Here is a 13,198-nt window from a genome sequence, read left to right on the forward strand (position 1 = left end):
TTGTAGAGTGCTGATACAGCATTGCCGGCAAAAGGTTGGAATAGTGTGTCGTTCCATCTGGCTCTATTGGAGCTACCGCTGGGCTACAGACAAGGACTGACACCCACATATTACCGTCATCCCTTGCAATTATCTGTTTACAGAGGTCATATTGGGACTACATCCATCCAAAGTCCAGATTCATCTGAGACACTGTTTTATTGCATATATGGTTGTATTGTATATATGATTTTATTGTTGTCACTGTATTATCTGGCTCTCCATATTAAATATTTGATATATTTATATAGTGCTGTCTGTCATTTCCCGAATTTGGAGTGCCTCTCTCATTGTTATTTATTTTTTACTCTCTGCCTTCCCGAAGCCATAATGTTTTTTGCCAGACAAGTTGTACTTTTTAATGGCAAATGATGTAATGGGAAACTGGGAAAAAAACTGGAAAAAAATTCCAAATGGGGTGGAATTGAAAAAAAAACCACAATCTTTTTATGGTGTTCCCTATGCAGTAAAACTGACCTATGCCCTTCATTCTCTGGGTCAGTATGATTAGAACAAGCGTTAATTTTTAACGTAAATTTGTTTTCCCTTAGTGCTAACAGCAGCACAAGTGGGGAGTTCTCCCCTGTGAAACTAGTAGGACAGGTGGAATTTTTGATGACAATAAATTTCCTACCAAGCACTAATTAAATAATTAGTAAAAACCCACCCCTATAAAGGGCAGACTGCCCATAATCCAGTGCTTTATATCAAGTAGAAACTAAACAAGGATGGGAATTTGGGTGCTGCTGTTAGGACTAAGGGAAAACATTTACGTAAAAAATGAACGCTTCCCTTACGTCCTAACTAGCAGCACAAGTGGGGACCTAGCAAGTAACACAAACAAATTAGGAGGGTCTCCTCACAGGTACACAATATCGCCCTTTTTTTTATGATAGGGCAGCAGACAGAATGGTGCGTCCGAATGCTACCCCCTCAGAGCGCCTAGAGTCTAGGCGATAATGTTTAACGAAAGTGCTGTGGGAGCTACAAGAAGCCGCAGCACAAATCTGTTCAAGCGGAACTAGATTTTTTTCCGCAAAGTCGATATTGCCCTCGTGGAGTGGGCAGTGACAAAGGATGGAGGAGCCAAGCCTTGGGATAGAAAGGCTTCCCCGATTGCCTCCTTTACCCATCTACTTAGAGAGGGTTTGGAGGCTTTTAGACCTTTGCTTTTACCGGAGAAGGAGAGCAGCAGGTGTTCTGATTTCCTAAAGTCCGCAGTCCTGTTCAGGTAGATTTTGAGATTCCTGGAAATGTCCAAGGAGTGAAGGGCTTCCTCTTCAGGAGATGACGGAGTAGGACATAGGACCGGCAAGGAGATGGTCTGATTTCGGTTACCGAATGAGGGAACCTTGGGAGCAAAGGTCGGTAAAAATCTCAACAGGACAGAGTCATGGAGAAAGAGGGTATAAGGCTCAGCAGCCACTAGGGCCTGTAACTCTCCAATCCTTTTGGCCGATGTTATGGCCAGTAGAAATGTGACCTTTAAAGATAGGAATCTAAGGTCTACATTCTCTAGGGGTTCAAAGGGGGGAGAGGATAGCCCCTTTAGAACAATGTATAAATCCCATTCAGGGATAGGTCTCAGGATTCTAGGTTTTAATCTTTCGGCTCCCTTGAGGAACCTCCTGAGTAGAGGGTCTTGAGATAATGGTCTACCTAGAGAGGCAGAGAGAGCACTGGTGTGGACTCAGAGTAGACGGGCTTAGACCCTTGTCCAGGCCGTCCTGCAGGAATTGTAAAATAGCTGAAAGAGGAGGATCTGAGGGTTCTACCTCTTTAGCAGCACACCACTGAAGAAAGATCTTGTGAATTCTTGAGTACGCCTTGTTTTTAGACTCCGCACAGGAGTGTAAAATAGTTCTCAAGACCTCCGCAGAAAGCCCTCTAGCTTCTAGTAGGGGCCTGTCAATCTCCAGGCTGTTAGATTGAGTTTCCTCAGATCTAGGCAGGGGCCTGTGTCCTGATACAGAAGGTCCTGCGTTAGGGGAAGTCTCCAATATGTGCCCTGACTCATCTTCATGATCTGGGTGAACCAAGACCTCTTCGGCCAAAATGGTATTATTGCAATGACCGGGGTCTGGTCTTGTTTGATTTTCGTCAATACCCTTGGTATCATGGAAAGTGGAGGGAATATGTATGCCAGCCTGAACCTCCATGGAATGGACAGAGCGTCTATCGCCAGAGGGTTGTCCTCCTTGTAGAGGGAGCAGAACTTGTCCACCTTCGCGTTCAATCGGGTCGCCATTAAGTCGATCTCTGGAGTGCCCCAACCTAGAGTGATCTGGGAGAAGATGTCTCTGTTCAGTGACCATTCACCTAGAACTGGTAGACCCCGACTGAGTCGATCCGCAACTATGTTGAGATCTCCCCTGATGTGAACCGCGGAAAGGTGGGATAGACTGAGCTCTGCCCAAGAGAGGATTAGACCTACTTCCTGGAGAAGAGGTTGAGATCTTGTACATCCCTGTCTGTCGATATAAGCGACCACAATCATGCTGTCCGAAGGCTGGACTCTCACCGCCTTCCCGCGTATGAGAGGAGCAAAATAATAAAGAGCTAGATGTATGGCTCTTAGTTCTCTCATATTGGGCGAGAGAAGACTCTCCTGTGGAGTCCAGATACCCTGTATTGGACTGTCTTCCAGATGGGCTCCCCAACCTAGAAGGGAGGCGTCTGTGGTCAACGTGATCCATCGAGGTTGAATCAAGGACCTCCCATCTGATAGGTTCCTCCACCATTTAAGTGAGGACCGGACTTTGACAGACAGGGAGTGAGTCTTGTCCAACCCCTTGGGGTTGTGGTTCCAGACTGCTAACACTTCTTCTTGAAGTGGACGGAGGTGCCAAAGGGCCCAAGGAACTGCTTCTGCAGATGCTAACATGTGGCCCAACATCTTCAGAAGTGTTCTGATGGACACTCGACGAGGTGCCATGAGAAACTGAGCAGCTCTTATGACTCGATCTTTCCTCTCTGGGGAAAGAGAGAGAGTCATTGCTTGAGAATCCACTATAAACCCCAGGAATACCCTGGAAGTGGAAGGCAGAATCTGGGACTTTTCCCAGTTTATCAACCAGCCTAACCGCTGGAGAGTCTAGAACGTCTAGAGACACAGCTTTTAAGAGCCAGTCATCTAGATATGGCACGATTTCTAGTCCTTGGAGCCTGAGCTTGGCAACAACCGGAGCCACAACCTTGGTAAAAGTGTGGGGAGCGGACGAGATGCCAAAGGGTAGAACAGCAAACTGGTAATGCTTTACCACACCCTTTATGGAGACCGCATCTCTTAGGAACTTTCAGTGAGTTGGATGGATAGGGACATGAAGATAGGCGTCCTTTAGATCTATGGTGACCATAAGGTCTCCAGGATTTAGAATGTTGATTAAGGAGCGGATGATCTCCATTCTGAAGCGCTTCTGCCTTATGAAGCGATTCAGATAGCGCAGATCTATGATCATGCATCAGTCTCCAGAAGGCTTTGGGACTAGAAAAATTAGAGAATATACCCCCCGCCCTTGTTCGTGGGAGGGAACCTCCTCTAGGGCTCTTTTGTGAAGGTAAAGGAGGACCGCGTCCTCCAGGATCTTTTGTTTGGTTTGGGGTAGAGACCGGGTTAACACAAATTTCTCCTGAGGGGGAGACACAAAATCTATCGTGTAGCCGGACAAAATTATATTTAGGACCTGCTGAAAAAAACTTAAGCGACCTCCGACCGGAGGAGCACTTGGAAGTTGTGCATCACACGGAGGGTCTGGAGGAGAAGGGGGAAGGTAAGCGGGAGAGTCATAGGTCCGCCTTGTGATCTCTGCCCCGACCGTGTCCGCGTCTGGAGGACCCCTGACGTCTTTGGGATCTAGAGAGGCCCTGGGGTCTTGTGTTTCCGGACCTGCTGCGGCCGCGAAAGGACTGTTGAGGGAGATTTTTCCCTTTTTTGTCTGCCAGGCTCTCCATGAGCTTGTCCAGCTCAGAACCAAATAGCCTTCCTGGCTCATAGGGCAGGCCGCATAAATTAAACTTGGAGGCGTTATCAGCGACCCAAGGGCACAACCAGAGGGGTCTACGGCTGGCAGAAGAAAGCGCCATACTTTTCGCAGCCAGCTTTAAATGCTGCGCAGAAGCGTTGCATAGAAAATCTGCTCCGAACAAGAGGGTTTTAAACTGATTTAAAAAGTACTCCTCTTGTTGTGGGCTTATATAGGTGGATAAGCTCCACCTTTGTACTTAGCTCGGCCCCCCCGATAGCCCCGCCTCAAACCTAATCTTTTTCCTGAACCCCCAGGAATATTTGTTTGAAATAAACATATATTAAATATATAGTAAAACCCTGTAGCCCCCGGGCTCACACTTCAGTTATACTCATCCGTTTAGAAAATAAAAATCGTCGCGAGAACTGGAAGTCGTCGATGACGCACTTTCTGCCGGGCCGCGCACCGAGCTGTGCAGCAGGAGCCGGCGATGGGACGCCGGCGGTTCACGCCGGCCTCGCAGGCAGGACAGAGTGCTGTGATAGGCTCCGCCCCTCCAGCCTGGACCGCCGCTACCTCAGAAGAGCGATACAGTAAGGCTGGAGGGACCGGGGGTTAGAGACGACTCTGGTCCCGGAGCTGGAACAAACACAGATTAATGTGGTAGGAAAAATATCTCTATAAGAAAACTTTTTTAAGGTAACAGGCCGCAGTCTGACCCGTCCTACTGTCCACAGGGACAGAGAAAAAAAGCACTGGATTATGGGCAGTCTGCACTTTATAGGGGTGGTTTTTTACTAATTATTTATTAGTGCTTGGTAGGAAGTTTATTGTCATAAAAAATTCCACCTGTCCTACTAGTTTCACAGGGGAGAACAATAGACAACCACAGTCTGCTTAAACTAATAACACACAAAGAATTAAATGTTACCATGTTTTTATTGAACACACCATGTAAACATTCACAGTGCAGGTGGGAAAAGTATGTGAACCCTTGGATTTAATAACTGGTTGAACCTCCTTTGGCAGCAATAACTTCAACCAAACGTTTCCTGTAGTTGCAGATCAGACGTGCACAACGGTCAGGAATAATTCTTGACCATTCCTCTTTACAGAACTGTTTCAGTTCAGCAATATTCTTGAGATGTCTGGTGTGAATCGCTTTCTTGAGGTCATGCCACAGCATCTCAATCGGGTTGAGGTCAGGACTCTGACTGGGCCTCTCCAGAAGGCGTATTTTCTTCTGTTTAAGCCATTCTGTTGTTGATTTACTTCTATGCTTTTGGTCGTTGTCCTGTTGCAACACCCATCTTCTGTTGAGCTTCAGCTGGTGGACAGATGGCCTTAAGTTCTCCTGCAAAACGTCTTGATAAACTTGGGAATTCATTTTTCCTTCGATGATAGCAATCCGTCCAGGCTCTGACGCAGCAAAGCAGCCCCAAACCATGATGCCCCCACAACCATACCTCACAGTTGGGATGAGGTTTTGAGGTTGGTGTGCTGTGCCTATTTTTCTCCACACATAGTGTTGTGTGTTTCTTCCAAACAACTCAACTTTGTTTTCATCTGTCCACAGAATATTTTGCCAGTACTGCTGTGGAACATCCAGGTGCTCTTGTGCAAACTGTAAACGTGCAGCAATGGTTTTTTTAGGACACCAGTGGCTTCCTCTGTGGTATCCTCCCATGAAATCCATTCTTGTTTAGTGTTTTACGTGTTTTACGTATCGTAGATTTGCTAACAGGGATGTTAGCATATGCCAGAGACTTTTGTATATCTTTAGCTGACACTCTAGGATTCTTCTTCACCTCATTGAGAAGTCTGCGCTGTGCTCTTGCAGTCATCTTTACAGGACGGCCACTCCTAGGGAGAGTAGCGGCAGTTCTGAACTTTCTCCATTTATAGAAAATATGTCTTACCGTGGACTGATGAACAGCAAGGCTTTTGAAGATACTTTTATAACCCTTTCCAGCTTTATGCAAGTCAACAACTCTTAATCGTAGGTCTAATGTGAGCTCTTTTGTGCAAGGCATCATTCGCATCAGGCAAAACTTCTTGTGAAAAGCAAACCCAGAACTGGTGTGTGTTTTTTATAGGGCAGGTCAGCTGTAACCAACACCTCCAATCTCATCTCATTGATTGGACTCCAGTTGGCTGACACCTCACTCCAATTAGCTCTTGGAGATGTCATTAGTTAGGGGTTCACATACTTTTTCCACCTGCACTGTTAATATTTACATGGTGTGTTCAATAAAAACATGGTAACATTTAATTCTTTGTGTGTTATTAGCTTAAGAAGACTGTCTATTGTTGTGACTTAGATGAAGATCAGATCACATTTTTGACAATTTGTGCAGAAATCCATATCATTCCAAAGGGTTCACATACTTTTTCTTGCAACTGTATATATATGGATATCTATCCATTACAGAAGACAGGATTTAGTGTATTCCAATGCAGTGCTGCCACCTGCATCCCCCTGGGATATACTAGTAATTGGCCTGAGGATAGATCATCATTATCAGTAGGCTGAAAAGCCCCTTTATCGTTATTTCAAGCAGTGAATTAATATTTGGAAATAAATTTGTCAGTGAAGCAAAACAGGATTGCAATGGGTCTCAGCCACAAGGCTGCATTATGGGAGACAGCTCTACCTCTAGTGTCAGAAAAGTATTTACAGGCAGTGATCATCATGTCAAGCATCCCTGAGGAAGGAAACTGTATTTTTTCTCCAAAACTTGTGAGATGGACTTGGGTGCTCACTGGACCTCTTGACAAGTGAGTTGCTACACATGGAGTGCTTCGACTGAGGAACATCCACATCAGAACAGACGTTTTCTGGACACTAATTTTGTGGAATATACTACCAGTGGATTAACTTATTCTATGAAAGGACATATAGTATGTTTATCTGGGACCCTACAGGAACTGTTTTTGTTTTTTAGATACACCCTTGTAAAAAAAAAAAAAAACATGAGACACAGTCTTTTCTTCCATCTCAAAACTTGTTACCAATCATTAATAAACATTTTCTGTTAAAAGTTACATCCTTGTGTATTTGGGCCTATCTTTTGTAATTCCTCAGATGTTAAGATATAGCATTACACCATGGATCCCAGGATTAGTTCATACACTTTTATCTTCAGAAATGTCTGTTCAAGCAATAAGAGCAACCCTTCCTGGCTTACTTCACTTCCGAGATCGTCCATGTGCCGGACGAGAGAGTAAAGTTCCTCTTTGTGCAGACATCTGGATGAAAGCTCTGAGGGCACATCATCAGCTACTGCTTATCCTACTCCTCCGCTTCATCTGTCATCCATAACAGTATATGAGGGCAGGAACAAACAGTATGCGCCCAGCAATCCGCATTAATGGCAACAGAACTTCCACCTGGCCAAGTTGGTGTTGTAGTACTTAGTGTATTCCACTGCCTTTAGGCAACTGATGGGATAGATTTAGCTTTGGTGGAGCATACCTAGTCAACGTTATTTTCAGAAAAGTATTTCCTGCATTGTATTCTCACATGGCGGAAAACATGGGCAACTCTTTGGAATTGACATTGTGCAGCAAGTTGAAAGCCAACATCGACACATGGAGCAGCAATTACTGCCATGGACAGTATATGTCTTTGATGGTTCACTGGGTGAGTGTTTTGCGTGGCAATAGTGATGTTGGACCACCGCAATAAGGCCAGCTGTTACTGATACCTCTACGATCGCACATGTTTGGTTCCCACACCAGGCACTGAGCCACCTCTTCCACATCCTTGTCTATGGACATCTTCCCATCCCGAGCAAGAACAGGAAAGAATGTTGATTCCACTCGCATGCCTCCTTTTATAAGCTGATGCGTTGCCATGCTGTCTTACCGATGAGCCTGGGCAAGAAAGGCCACACAGTTACTGCTATTTTGCATCAAGCAGCTCTTTTCCCCCTGGATGTCTACCTGCCAAATACAATTGGGCAACAGAGTCAGTGATATCGGCAGGAACATTGTGGCTGCACTGCATTTGGGGAATATAACACATGCTCCCTGCATGGCATATATGATAAATTTGGTGGTGCAACACTTTTTACAAATATATTGTGGCCTGCAGAAGGTGCTGACCATATCCAGAAGAGTGTGTGCATGTTTCAACCATTCTTATGTGGCTACAAATGCCCTCCTGGACTCCCCGTGACAGAACAGTCTGCGTTTGCACTGTTTGATCTGCATCGTTCCAACTCGCAATGTAAAGCAGTGAATGATTAAATCATGCCCCAAACCACCACAGCATGTGCTATTTTGAGCTCAGGCAGTGGAAGGTTATCAGGGATGATTGTCACCTACTCAAGTTTTTTTAAAAGGCCACCAGATATGAAAGCAGGGGGGCAATGATGGCTACAATGATGTCATCCCTTTGATATTTATATCAGAGAAGATGCTAACACTGATGCAACAAGGCCTGATGGAAGAAAAAGTTTCCACATCTTCAGAAGGATGTGAAGGAGGTCATAAAGTTTTCATAGACACAGCTAGGGGACAAGGCTGACACTCATTTTAGCTAACATGATGACAATGACGCCGCCCATGGCCAATCATAACAGTGCGGGGCAGAGAATAAAATAACTGGGTCGTCAGGCATGCTGGCTATCTGCATGCTTGGTTTCTTACATGCTAGCATCAAGCAAAGCTATGACTACTGGATAGCCTTTTTTTTTACCCTCACTGTAAAAGGAATCCAATGACAGAGCCACCATAAGGGCAGACTAAAGAGTTAATATAAAAAAGCACCACCCCTGTCTGCCTGTCAATAAAGATGTCCTGGCGCAAGTAATCACCAGCACCCTAAGAAGATAAAAAATTAAAGTCCTCAGTCATTGATACCTTTTAGTTTCAAAAGTCAATACAGTCATTGTATAAAATAACAACAAAAAAACAGAGGACAAGAACATAAATAAGTAAAGGAAAAGATACAGTAACATTTCAAAAATGGTACAGATAAATTAACACTGAAGTACAATGGGGATTGCAAGCCATCAAATAAACTCCTTGAAAGTGTAGAATAAGGTGGCATTGTGACAGTGGGAGTATGCTATAAAGTAATACAGTAATGTAGATCGGTAAAATGAGGAGAGGATAGCCAGGGCTCCCAGAGCTTTTTAAAGGCTGCATAAGTGTCCGTACGTATGGTGTTAAGCCGTTCAAATAAAAGTATTTTATTAATTCTATCTAGTACAGCTCGAAAACTAAGTGAGGCCAAGCGCCATTTAAAGGCCAAAAGCCAAAAGAATGAATTGTGACAGCTTAAATTTAGCGAACGTTAACCAGGACGATTTGTCCCCTAGGAGGCAAAGAGGTAAGGAGACGGGATATTGGTAACCCAATACAGCTGACACAAGGGAGCAGATTCTTCCCCAGAAGCTCTTAACTAGTGGACAGGTCCACCATATGTGTAACATAGTGCCCTCAGCAGTACAACTGCGGAAGCATCTGGGAGAAACCTCAGGGTATATTCGATGTAGTCTAGCTGGAACCATGTAGGACCTATGAAGTATTTTTTTGGATGTTTCAGCTAAGGTGGTTTGCCAAGAGCCCTTAGTGAGAGTCTGGGAGCGCTGGAATCATCGAGAAGTCGAGTATTCTACCGCCAAATCCTCTTCCCATGCATGGTAACTTGGAACCCTAGGCTACACCATTAAGTATTCCATATATCCTGAACAATAGACCTCGTTTATATAAAGAGTGGGCTATAGAACGTTCAAAGGGAGTATAGTCAAAAGTGCCAGTAGGCGTCTGAATAGAATGTAGGAATAAGAAGATCTGGTTGGCATTGTATAATTCTCTCACTGGATGGTTAAACCTATCCCTGAAGTCAGCCAAGGAAATGAGTTTTACTCTCACTAGGAACCTGTGCAAGGTGCAGAAGGTATTAGAATTCCACCAATCAAATGCATGGTCCTGAAGGCCAGGCAGAAACAAAGGATTTCCCAAAATATGCATCAATGGTGAGATAGTGGACTGTAGAGATGATTTAAAGCTGACTGACCTCCAGAGCAACAACAAGTAGTGGCAAAACAGAGAGTTGGGCCGAACAGTAGACAGTAACGGAAGTTATGACCAGATCAGGGCCTTCCACGAATATGGAGTAAATAAGGTTTGCTCCAATGCAATCCACAACGGTTGCTCCCTGTGGTTAAGATGCGTTAGGAACATTTGTGCTAGTCTAGCAGCTTTATAGTATTTATGAAGGTCAGGAACTGAAAGGCCTCCCTGGGATTTATGGCGACACACTGTGCGCATAGCTATACGCAAGCATTTATCTGCCCAAATAAATTTTAAAATATCAGTTTGTAGCCATTTTAAATCTGAAGTGGGCACCGGCACAGGGAGGGTTCTAAAGAGGTACAACAGTCTGGGGAGAACCACCATCCTGATGATAGGAATTCTACCCACCCAAGATACTGAAAAAGATTGCCAGCCTCTAAGGTCCTCTCTAATTTTACGATAAAAAGAGGGATAATTAGTTTTGTAGACCATATCAACCCTGTTAGGTAGGGATATTCCCAGATAGGGGATAAAGTTATGTCTAATTTGGAACGGGAAGTTTTGTAGTAAAAGGGACCAGATCTGGGGTGTTAAATTACAAGAGAGAAGTTTGGATTTAGAGTGGTTGATAGAGAGTCCCGAGGCCGCGGAGAAGGAGCCCAACACCCTCATCAGGGACAGGAAGGAGATTACAGGATTGGTAATGGTGAGGATAAGGTCATCGGCAAATAGGCTTAGTTTGTTTTCATGGCCACCTATAGTAAGTCCTGTTATATCGGGATGTGATGTGATACGGATAGCCATGGGTTCCATAGCAAGAGCGAATAGAGCAGGTGACAACGGGCACCCCTGACATGTTCCCCTTTGAATCTTGATGGGTGAAAAATGGGACGCAGCAAGTTTAGATAGGCTTCAGGGGTAGAATATAAGGAGCGAATGGCCCGAAGGAATGAGCCTCCAATACCCATGGCAGTCATAACTCTTGAGAGATAATCCCAATCTAGAGTATTAAAAGCTTTTTCTATATCCAGAGCTAAAATGGCAAAAGGTATATGGGTCTTGTTATCCTCTTGGATTATATTCAGAATTTTTCAAATATTATCCGGGGCTTCCCTACCTGGGATAAATCCCATTTGGTCTTTATGGATGATGTCAGGTAATAACGAACATGAAGAGATGAAGGAAAAGCGGCACTCACCATTTGTAATATTGATAGTAGCTTTATTTGGGTAAAAACATGCTAGATGCGGGTCACTGCTGGGCATTGAGGCCTGGGCGGCGCAGTAGGTGGTGGTGGATGTTCCAGTGGGATTCCTGCACGTTGAAAAACATCACATCCTTCTGTAGGTGAGTGCACTGTATGGGTGCGAGAGTTCAGCTGAAATGTTAGGGCAAACGGGAAACCCCATCTGTAGCAGATCTGGGCCTTCTGTAAGGCCTGTGTTACTGGCTGCATTTCTCTGTGTTTACGGAGTGTGGAGGGAGCCAGGTCTGCGTATAGGTGGACAGATGACGGGAGTATTCCGGGCCGCTGTTAAGATCTGGTCTCTCACTTCCGGGTAATGAAATTTGAGGGCCACGTCCCTCGGCAGGTCAGGAGAGCGAGGTTTACCTAGGGCCCTATGGACCCTGTCCATTCGCAACTGATCTGCTGCAGCCTGAGGCAACAAGGCCTTGAATAAAGTGAGCAGGGTTGTTGGTAAGTCAGAAAAAGATTCCAGTAGGCCCCGTACTCTCAAATTTCCCCTCCGTGACCTGTTTTCTAGGTCCTCGATTTTGAGCTCAAGTGCGGCTAATTGGGCCACATGGGACTTTATGTCTTCCCTGTCTGCGCCTAGGGCATCAGATATCTCGTCAGCTCGGGTTTCAAGGTCTGACACTCTGTTTCCAATATCCTGTATCTGGCAGGAAAATTCTGCTACTGCTTGCGAGAACTCGGAGCGGAACAATGATGTGATATTCTTGTAGAGGTCCCCCTGTCCTTGATCTTGAGTCACATGGACAGCTGGCGGACCACTGCCTGTGGACGAGGCAGGGCTGGCGGGGGACACCACCGTTGCTGGTGGAGCCTTTAAATCGGCGCTAAAGTGGGATTAATCCGGCGGGTGGTGAGGAGTCCACAGAAACATGACCCTCCTATAATCCGCACACATGCGCCGCCTCTTCATTGATACCTTTTAATGGCTAACTAAATAGATAACAAATAGCAAGCTTCTTAGACTACTTAGGTCTCTTCATTGGGAATAGTAGAGCACAATATCTCAAGAGTTACATATTAATACACTAAAGGACATAGGAATAGTGTGGTAAATGAGATACGTGATATAAAACAGAATTATCCATATGGGGAGATAAGTAAACTATTAAATATTGGAGCAGTTCATAGATAGAGATAAAAGTGTGAAAGTTTTATCATCTTCTGATTGAGATCTGATCCATTGTTGTGATGCTCCCACCAGGTCTGTGGGACATATTCCTTAAGTTATATAGAAGAACATAAATCAATGCGGCACATTCATTGCTGTTCTGAATGTGTCAAAGGTTGTTAATTTGTCTTCCCAGACTCTTCGGTCTCCCAGGGATTTAAACTACCTTTTAAAACTAAAATATTCATGTAAAGTCACTGATTAATATTAATGAGAGGACTTGCAAGAAAAGACAACTATCACTGAAAGCAAGTATCCTAAAACATAACTTTTAATTATATATAAATAAAATAACGAGCTATCAACTACAAAAGGGCTGGGGAAGTGAGGTGCCAAGGCACAATCAGTCATATACGGGGAATGAGAGCTATCCCTTAAGTGATCCCTTACACATCTCAACCCAGGGACACACCTTGATGGTAGGTGTTTCCTGTTCTCGTACCTAGGACTATACTGTCCTTAACCTAACTGGGAGAAGGCTAGCTATGGTGTATCCCGGCGCGTTTCCTCCCCCTTTATTATTGGAGGATAATTATGGGGGTTCCTCAGGGGACAAAAATACTATAAACAGTAGTAGTGTACGTGCAACAGTATGCACCATATAAAAAAATTGCAGCGGAACCAGATGATGCCGAGTATGTATATAGAGAAAGCCACAAACAAACAATGATAGTGCAGGTCTCAAAACATCTTATATCACCAATACAAGGTAAACAAAAAAAAAAAGTTGTACTGGTAACC

Source organism: Bufo gargarizans, chromosome 6, assembly GCF_014858855.1.
Source record: "Bufo gargarizans isolate SCDJY-AF-19 chromosome 6, ASM1485885v1, whole genome shotgun sequence".
Lineage (NCBI taxonomy): Eukaryota > Metazoa > Chordata > Amphibia > Anura > Bufonidae > Bufo > Bufo gargarizans.